Below are 9,513 nucleotides of genomic sequence, written 5' to 3'. Positions count from 1 at the left end.
TTTTACTTTTTATTTTTTGAGATGCAATCTCAATCCGTCTCTTAGGCTGCGGTGCAGTGATGCAATGTCAGCTCACTGCAACCTCCTCCTTTCAGGTTCAAGTGATTCTCCAGCCTCAGCCTCCCACGCAGCTGTGATTCCAGGTGCACACCACCATGTCCAGCTAATTTTTGTATTTTTAGTAACGACAGGGTTTCACCATGTTGGCCAGGCTGGTCTTGAACTCCTGAGCTCTGGTGATCCTCCCGCTTCTGCCTTCCAAAGTGCTGGGATTACAGTTGTGAGCCACCACACCAGGCCCCACAAAGGGTGAGCCTTCCCTGACTGCTGGGCTAGATTGGCATGGACTCGAGTATTGGGGCCTGCAGGAAATGCCCCACTCCTGGCTGCTCTGCCTTGATCCTAGAGTTCTGGGATGTCCCTGTCCCCTAGGGCCCGGCACCCCCACCCTGTTCAGCCCTGCCACCTAGATCTGCTGTTAAGGCTGCCATCACACCTGTCTCTGCCCTGGGGCTGTCCCTGGGGAACTCACACCTCTGTCCATTCCACCATGGTCCTGATGAGCTCCTAGAAGAGACCCAAGAGCATGGAGCAGGTCTGCAGCATCTACAGCCTGAGGTCCGTAAACACCTGTGTGAGGAGGAGGTGGTGCTCAGGGAGGCCAACTTGCTGCTTCCCTAGGCAGCCAGGTCCCTGCTGAGCTCTAACTGCCCTCTGGGCTCCCCAAGGTTGGGACAGCACGGAGCAGCGGGCTGGAGGAACTAGACGCCCCTGATCATTCCAGCTGTGTCCCGTGTGCAGTTTGCCTGCGGTTTTGCCAATAAGCTGAGCTCCTGGAGATGAAGGGAGGCGCAGGGTCACAGTTTACATGCCCACAGGGGTCAACCCTTTGGGCATATAGACTGTGCCAACATCAGCCCTGTCGACCTCCCTCCCTATACCAGGGCTCTGGGTCCTACCCAAATCCCTCGCCATTTCTGCTGAGGCCCTTTTTTTTTGAAAAACAGTTTTTTGTAGCTATAGAATCTCACTGTATTGCCCAAGCTGGTCTCAAACTCTTGGCCTCAAGTGAACCTCCCACCTCAGCCTCCCAAAGTGCTAGGATTATAGGCATGAGCCGCTGCTTCTGGCCCATGTCCTGAGGTCTCCGCTGCTGTCTACCAATGGCAAAGTAAACAAAATGATGCTGCTAATGCTCAAAGTGGCCCAGGGCCAGGTGGAGAAGGGAGTTCAGGAAAGCGATGGGGCTGCAGGGGTCTTACCTTCAGGTGGCGCTCACTGGCTGTCCTCATCATTGGGGTTGAGTCTGAAGGTGCCCTGGGACCACACCTTAGTCACCTATAGTGGGGTGGCAGCAACGCCGGGGGTCAGGTGAACAGGTATCAGCAGCCAGGAGAGCCCCTGCCCTGGTCCCACCCTATCCCTCATGGCTGACTGTCACTGTCCAGTAGCTGAGTCCTGGAAGCCCACCCTGGGAGGGGGCATCTTGGGCCCAGCACACCTTCACCCATGAGCCACGGGGGCCACAGGGTCATTAAAGGATGGAGAGAGATGGTCATCAAGGCACACAGGTAAGCAGGATTAGGATATATAATTAGTTCAATGTGAAACCACGGACAGACAACACTGCTATTTGCTCAGCCTGGGGGCACATGAAGGGGCCTCAGGTGGGGCTTGGGCCACGGGAGCACCTCCTAAGCTGCCTGTTCCTTGAGCACGATGTGTACCAAGGGGAGATGGAGTGAGGGCAGCACCGTGGGGAAGGGACAGGATTGCCACTCTGAGTTGTGTGACCTTAGACCAGACCCCTCTTTTCCAAGTGAGGCCAGCCAAACCAGTGATTTTGGGAGCCAGTGCCTGACAGCCTGGATTTTAACTTCATGGGTGGATGGGAACCTGTGAGGGTTTAGAGATGCTGGGAGAACCTTTATCTGGGAGAGTTTTCCAAACAGAGCCACCCTGGGCCCCACTGAGAAAGGATCCTACCAGAAGCCTTTACCTCTGTCTTTCTCCACGCCGGTGGTGATGGTGTCATAGATGTAGGTGGTGGGTATCGTGTACAGAAGCACAGACCGCTGCAGTCCTGCCGAGTTGAAGAAGTCAAAGTCTGTGTTCTAGACAAAGTAACCCTTGGGATATCTAGGGTGGGAGAATTGTGGTTCGCTGGGTCCTTGCCCTGGGTCCTTTGGCCTCAGCTGGAATGTCTCCACAGCCTCCCCAGATCCAGGGCCTCCAATATTCAAAGGCCACCCTATCCCTATCAGGAAGACCACGGGGTGGAGCGGGAAGGTGGGTACAGGCAGTGGAGGCACGATGGTATCCACTTGGAGGTGTCGGTCATGTAGCGGATGGTCCCTGGTGGCAGGGGGAAGGGGGTGAGTGTGTTGTTGATGGTGACAGTGACATGGAGGTGGGAGGGCAGGGTCCCCACCTGGACCAGGCTGCTGATGTTGGCCTTGAAGGGGAGGTAGCCCCCCTCATGCTCTAGCACATCGACCCCGTTCACCCACTGCAGACACAGGAGATATGGCGAGGGGGTGGCAGGTCAGGGCATGAGGAGGGGCCCTGCTATGGGGTACTCCCTCACATAACCTGCAGCATGGGGCTCAGAGGCCTGCCAGCCACATGGGAAGAATGGCCTCCCAACGGGGTAGATCAGACCACCTATCCCTGTACACAGGGCACAGCCCCCAGGACAGGGCAAGGCAGGGCCCCCCACCGTCCCACCCCAGGAAGACAAGCTGTGGCTGGCAACCAGAGGTCCTATATTGTTCAGCAACAATGCCGACCCACCTGCCCTACCTGCTCATGGCCGCACTGACCATGATGGCATAGGAGTGGGCACTGCCAATCCTCAGCGCCCCTCTTGTGCACAGGTCCTGAGTCCACTGCTCCAGCAGGGTCAACTCCAGTTCACACCACACCCAGCTGACAGAATGCCACAGCCGCCAGTCCTAGTCAATGTCGTCGAAGGTGGAGGGAACCAGCATGTCCAGGGTGGGGCCCGTCTGCACAGAGAAGGGCAGGACTCAGTTTCTAGGTCTCCAAAGGGATCCAAAACCAGTGTGCTTCTCAGTTGTGCCCCCAGGCCTAGCAGAAGCCCTGACACATAGCGGGACTCTTGGCGGAACAGACAGATAATTTGCAGGTGACAGGTCAACTGCCAGGGTGGTTTGTGTACCTGGGCCAGTGGGGCCAGGAATTCCTCCTCGGAGTGGATGGGGCCCAGTATCTCCCAAGACAGGGCGGAGCCCAGGGCCACATCCCAGCCCCAGGCAAGAAGGTTCAGACCCATGACTAAGAGGCAGATGACCCACTGCCTGGCAGGGAGGAAGGCTGGTTGGGGGATGGGGGGGCTTTGCTTAGCACACTGTGAGTGGGGCTCCTGCTGGCACCCAGCCCTCTCCTTTCTTCCTCCTATACTGAGTGCCACAAAGTCAGAGAAAGAAGATGCAGAGAAGGCAAAAGTGGCCCAGACATCAGCCCCACATCTCTTCTGACCACATCCAAGTCAGAAGGGGAACAGGGGTGGCATCCTTAACCCGATATCACATCCTGTTTTCTATCTGAAACTTGGAAACCAAGGTACTCTACTGCCTCAGTAGAGCTGACCTCAGGATGTCTAAACTGTCTCCTCCTCTAGGATCCCCAGGCCCAGCTCTGTGCAGCGCACGTCACTCTGGTCAGCTGAATGTTTGAGTAGCTCATACCCGTAATCAGTGCTTTGGGAGATCACTGTAAGAGGTAAGAGGATGGCTTGAGGCCAAGAGTTCGGGACCAGCCTGGGCAACGTAGGGATACCCTATATCCTTAAAAGAAAAAAAAAAAAAAAGTTTTTTTTGTGTGTGTATGTGGTTTGTTTTTAATTAGCCAGGCATGGGGGACCCAGCTAACTTGCAAAGCTTGCTAGAAGATAGCTTGGGCACTGAAGATAGGATTGCGCCACTGCACTTCGGCCTGGGCGACACGGCCAAACCCAGTCTCAAAAAAATTGTTAAATATTAAAAATAAACATTGAAAAGAAGGACACTGCCTGGGCTCAGTTTTTGCCTCCAAAGGGGGCTCGGCAGGGTCGCTTCCTTCCCCTCCTGCCTTCTCTGCTGCCCCGGACCTCCCAAGTCTCCCTGTCCCCCCAAACCCACGCCCCCAAGCCCCTTGACCCTCCTCCAGGCCCCCAACTCCGGGGCGCCGAGGGGAAGGAGCCTGCAGGGGACCTGGACTCCCCCACTCCCTTCGCCAGGCTTCCGGGCACCTCCCGGCTCTGCCCCGAGCCCTCACCTCCGCAGCAGCTGCGGCTACCACCGCTCCTTAAGTCCCGGCGCCCGTGGTCGGAGAAGTCGGCGTGGAAGCTCCCGAGGCTGTCGAGCGACTTGTGCTCCCACGACGGGCTCTCCCGGGGGTACGGCATCCTGCCTGGAAGCACCTGCCTGGGGGTACGGCATCCCGCCTTGAAGCGCCTGCCCGGGGGTATGGCATCCCGCCTTGAAGCACCTGCCCGGGGGTACGGCATCCCTCCTTGAAGCACCTGCTGGGGGGGTACAGCATCCCGCCTTGAAGTACCCGCCCCGGGGTACGGCATCCCACCTTGAAGCACCTGCCGGGGGTACGGCATCCTGCCTTGAAGCGCCTGCCCGGGGGTACGGCATCCCGCCTGGAAGCACCTGCCCGGGGGTAGGGCATCCCGCCTTGAAGCACCTGCCCGGGGGTACGGCATCCCGCCTTGAAGCGCCTTCCCGGGGGTACGGCATCCCGCCTTGAAGCACCTGCCCGGGGGTACGCCATCCCCCCTGGAAGCACCTGCCTGGGGGTACGGCATCCAGCCTTGAAGCGCCTGCCCGGGGGTACGGCATCCCGCCTTGAAGCCCCTGTGCGCAGCCCCACAACAGCGGCCCAACGGCCGCCCACGCCACCGTCTGCCCCCGTGCCACGCTTACGTCTCTGCCGCTCAGGGGCGGGGCTAAGAGCAGTGTGGGAGGAGTCTGGCGGGGGAGGGGGTGGCGTGACGTGCTGAAGCCGTCGGAGCCATGTTGGTTGAGGGCGAGTGCCAGTCCTAGAGAGGCTGGGTGGGGCCAGGCTCTGCTGGGTGGGGCCAGGCTCTGCTGGGTGGGGCCAGCATCTGAGAACCCTGGGCTCGGCCTTTGGGGAAGCAGGACCCTCCTCCCAGCCAAGAAGGGCGAGGTCTGTTCCCCACCCTGGCCCAAGCTGGACGATCCAGGGGCAGGCCAGGACAGAACCCCTGAGACACGTGGAATTCCACTGTTTTTCTTCTTTCTGAGATGGAGTCTCACTCTGTCACCCAGGCTGGAGTGCAGTGGTGCAAAGTCACTGCAACCTCGGCCTCCCGTGTTCAAGCGATTCTCCTGCCTCAGCCTCCCAAGTAGCTGGGATTAAAGGCGCCCGCCACCACACTGGGCTTTTTTGTATTTTTAGTACAGATGGGGTTTCACCGTGTTAGACAGGATGATTTTGATTTCCTGACCTTGTGATCCACCTGCCTCATCCTCCCAAAGTTCCCCTGTTTCTTCAAGAAGCACCTCCACTCACTTTCCCCAGCAGGACTCCAAGCAGGCTCCAGAGGAGCCTCTTCCAAACCTGCCCGGTGCATCCTCTTGCAGGGATGCAGGTCCTTGGGACGCAGCCCAAGCCTTGACCCCTGGGCCTCTGGGGCCCCCACCCTAACCCAGGGGTCAGGAGCGACCTCTTGGCCTTGCAGGCACATAAAGATGCAGGGAGAGAAGCTGGTCAAAGTGGCTAAAGCCTGTAATCCCAGCACTTTGGGAGGCCGAGGTGGGCAGATCACTTGAGGTCAGAAGTTTGAGACTGGCCTGGCCAACATGGTGAAACCTGTTAGTTTCTATCAAAAATACAAAAGATAGCTGGGCATGGTGGCAGGCACCTGTGATCCCAGCTACTAGTGAGGCTGAGGCTGGAGAGTCACTTGAACTTGGGAGACAGAGTTTGCAGTGAGCTGAGATCACAACACTGCACTCCAATCTGGCAAGTCTCATCTCAAAAAAAAAAAAAAAAAAAGGCCAGTCTCAATGGCTCAAGCCTGTAATCCAGCACTTTGGGATACCGAGGTGGGCAGATTGCTTGAGGTCAGAAGTTTGAGACCAATCTGACCAACATGGAGAAACCCCATTTCTACTGAAAATACAAAAATTAGCTGGCATGGTGGTGGGCACCTGTAATCCCAGCTATTCGGGAGCCTGAGTCAGGAGAGTCACTTGAACCCTGGAGGTGGAGGTTGCACTGAGTCAAGATCACGCCACTGCACTCCAGCCCTGGCAATAGAGTGAGATGCCATCTCAAAAAATAAAAATTAAAAAGCTTATTTAAAAACTTTAGAATGACCAGGCACCGTGGCTCATGCCTGTAATCTTAGCACTTTGGGAGGCCAACACAGGTGGATCACAAGATCACAGGATCAGAGGTCAGAGTGAAACCCTGTCTCTACTAAAAATACAAAAATTAGCCAGACATGGTGGCATATACCTGTAATCACAGCTACTCAGGAGAAAGGAGAATCGCTTGAACCCAGGAGGTGGAGGTTGCAGTGAGCAGAGATTGCACCACTTCACTTCAGCCTTGGCAACAGGGCAAGACTCTGTCTCAAAAAAAAAAATTGGCTGGGCATGGTGGCATATGCCTGTAACCCCAGCTACTCTGGAGGCTGAGGCAGGAGAATCGCTTGAACCACAGAGGCGGAGGTGGAGGCTGCAGTGAGCCAAGATCACGTGGCTGCACTCCAGCCTGGGCAACAGAGCCAGACTCTGTCTCAAAAGAAAAAAAAAGAAAACAGTGTTGTCACTCACATCCCCAGGTCACCCTGTCCTTTATTTTATTTCCCACCACCCTGGGAAGGAAGGGTGTTGCCTTAAACACTCCCATTCATGAGTTATTGGTGGTTCTTCCTCAAGTGCAGGTCAGCAGATTGGGAGGTCTAGAGCTTTCCAGGATGCTCTGCCCTGCTCAGCCATAGGACTCTGGGCAGGTTCCTGATCTTCTGGGATGGCTCCCTCTGCATTCTCTAAGTGCGGACTCTGGGCCATTCTGATGGCCTTGCCTCTCTGCCATTGCTCACTCAGTGAAGCCCGTCTCTGGCAAAGCCAGGTCAGCCGCCTCTTTCCCTCTCCTGCGGGAAGGTGGAGGATCTGCAGCTTCACATGGAGGAGGAGTCCATCACCAAGAGAGACCTGGAGGTAACAGTCAGAGGTCCCTCCCCTGGGTATGCTCAGCACCAGTGCCGGCCCTTACTAGTGCAGATGGTTGTGAGGTCTAGCAGCAACTGTGGGCCCCCCAGGGAAGGGGCTGCGGGGGAAACGGGAAAAGATGAAAGGTCTAGTGTCTGAGATGTGAGTGGCTCAGCCCCAGGAACCTCCAGGGGGGCTATGTTCCCCATGTCAGCGGCTGGATGGGGTGGGCAGGATGAACCCAAGGCAGGGAAGATGGGAGGCTGGGCCCCAGGATGGAGTGGCTGAGGTCCCCTGTCCCTTCTTCCTGGGCAATAGCCCTAAAGGTGCCCCTTCGTTCACGTTGGATTCCAGGTAAAATTTTGGCTGAAAGTAGCTTGCTGAGTCACAGAATTTATAGGTAGGAAAACTGAGGCTCAGAAACCAAGGGAGCCAGCTGTGGTGGCTCATGCTTATAATCCCAGCAATTCAGGAGACCAAGGCAGGAGGATCACTTGAGATCAGGAGTTTAAGACCAGCCTAGGCCATATAGCAAGACTCCACCTCTATAAAAAAAAAAGTTAGCCGAGCATGGTCGCCTGCACCTGTGGTCCCAGCTACTCAAGAAGGCTGAGGCTGGAGGATTGTTTGAGTCCAGGAGATGGAGGTTGCAGTGAGCTATGATTGTGTCTGTGGTTTTGTTTTGTATTTTTTTTTTGAGACTGTCAAAAAAAAATGGATGTTGGGCACAACCTGGCACCAGAGCCTCAGCCCAGCTCAGCATGTTCTAATTTAGTTTCCCTCTTAGCCAAGGGACAGGCCATGTGGTTGCTCCTGGCTGACTTTTCCATTGGCAGCTGCCCTACTGCAGGGTTGGGTGGGCTTATGGGGAAAGCACCTGTGGTTTCCAGGAACAGAGGCCCTGTGCCAGCTCCAGTCACCAAGGGGGCTTACTGAAGGGCTGTAAAAAAGTTCACAGCCCCCAAGGTCAGGCAGTTTAGGGGACTGAAGACAGAAACAGCATCAGGAGCTAAGCCCATCTGTATCCCCCTTGCTCAGTGGCACCCCCTCCAATCTGTGCCTGGGGTCAGGCTCCTGTCTGTTTCCCACTGCGTCTCCAGAGCTCCGTGCTTCTCCCAGCCCTGCCCACTATATACCAGCTGTCATCAAGAGAGGCTCTGATTGGTCCTGGGGTAGGCATTGGGCTGGCTGGCTCTGAATAGGGGTCCACCCTGGCCTGGGTGGGATACCAATAGCAGGGGTTGGGGGACACAGTGGCAAACAGCTAATTCAGTCCAAAGGGCTGCAAAATCCGCATACAACATTTTATTGTAACAAACTGAATTGTGATCATATTCATGGCAACCAGAAGGCAAAATGGCCAAAGTCCCACTCATCCCTTCATCCCCACCCTTCTATTTTGTCCTTTTTTGGGAGAAAGGATCTCACTCTGTTGCCCAGGCTGGAGTACAATGGCATGATCTGTGCTCACTGAAGCCTCCACTTCCTGGGTTCAAGTGATGCTCTTGCCTCAACCTTCCAAGTAGCTGGGACTACAAGCGTGTGCAACCACACAAGGCTATTTTTTTTTTCTTTTTTTTTTTTCTGTAGTGGTGGGGTCTTGCTATATTGCTTAGGCTGGTCTTAAACTTCTGTGTTCAAGCAATCCTTCTGCCTTGGCCTCCCACATGCATGAGCCATAACACCTGGCCACCATCCATCGTAAGAGTCAAAAATAAAAACCAGAGTCCCTCCTTGACCTCCTGGTCCCCTCCAGGTTTATCACCCCACCTCTCTGCCTGTCTTTATTGCAAAACTCCTCAGGAGTTTCCCAGGCTCATGATCTTCCCTCCTGTCCACACTCCTCCAGCTACACAATGAGATGAGATGCCCCATTCCAACTCCTCAGCTTCTTCTGCTGGCGTCTCCTCCTTCCTGATCTCTGAACATTGACCCATCCAAGGACTGAGCCCCAGACCTGTTTACCTCTTGTGCACACTCGCCCTGACAGCTTCCAGTCTGTGACCTCCATGCCTTGATAAGCTTCCATGTGTCCCACAGTCCTCCCCAAGTTCCTTCTGCCATGCCCACTTGACATCTCCAACCAACCGAGGAAGAAGTAAGCATCTGCATCAATTTCCTGTGGCTGCAGTAACTCATGGCCACAAAAGTGTGGCTTAAAACAACACAAACTTATGCCCTCACAGTTCTGGAGGCCAAGAGTCTAAAGTCAAGGCCGGGCATGGTTGCTCATGCCTGTAATCCCAGCACTTTGGGAGGCCAAGGCGGGTGCATCACTTGAGGTCAGAAGTTCGAAACCAGCCTGGCCAACATGGTGAAA

The 9,513-nt window shown here is 55.6% G+C and overlaps 1 pseudogene; it reads right to left on the bottom strand.

Moving 5' to 3' along the window:
* Window positions 1–2,047: 2,047 nt before the first annotated feature.
* LOC116547024 lies at window positions 2,048–4,408 on the bottom strand (annotated as a pseudogene).
* Between the last annotated feature and the right edge of the window lie 5,105 nt (window positions 4,409–9,513).

Source organism: Sapajus apella, unplaced genomic scaffold (assembly GCF_009761245.1).
Source record: "Sapajus apella isolate SASKATOON/1434 unplaced genomic scaffold, GSC_monkey_1.0 scaffold1904, whole genome shotgun sequence".
Lineage (NCBI taxonomy): Eukaryota > Metazoa > Chordata > Mammalia > Primates > Cebidae > Sapajus > Sapajus apella.
The sequence above is the reverse complement of the archived record's forward strand: the minus strand, read 5'-3'. Positions and strand labels throughout refer to the sequence as shown.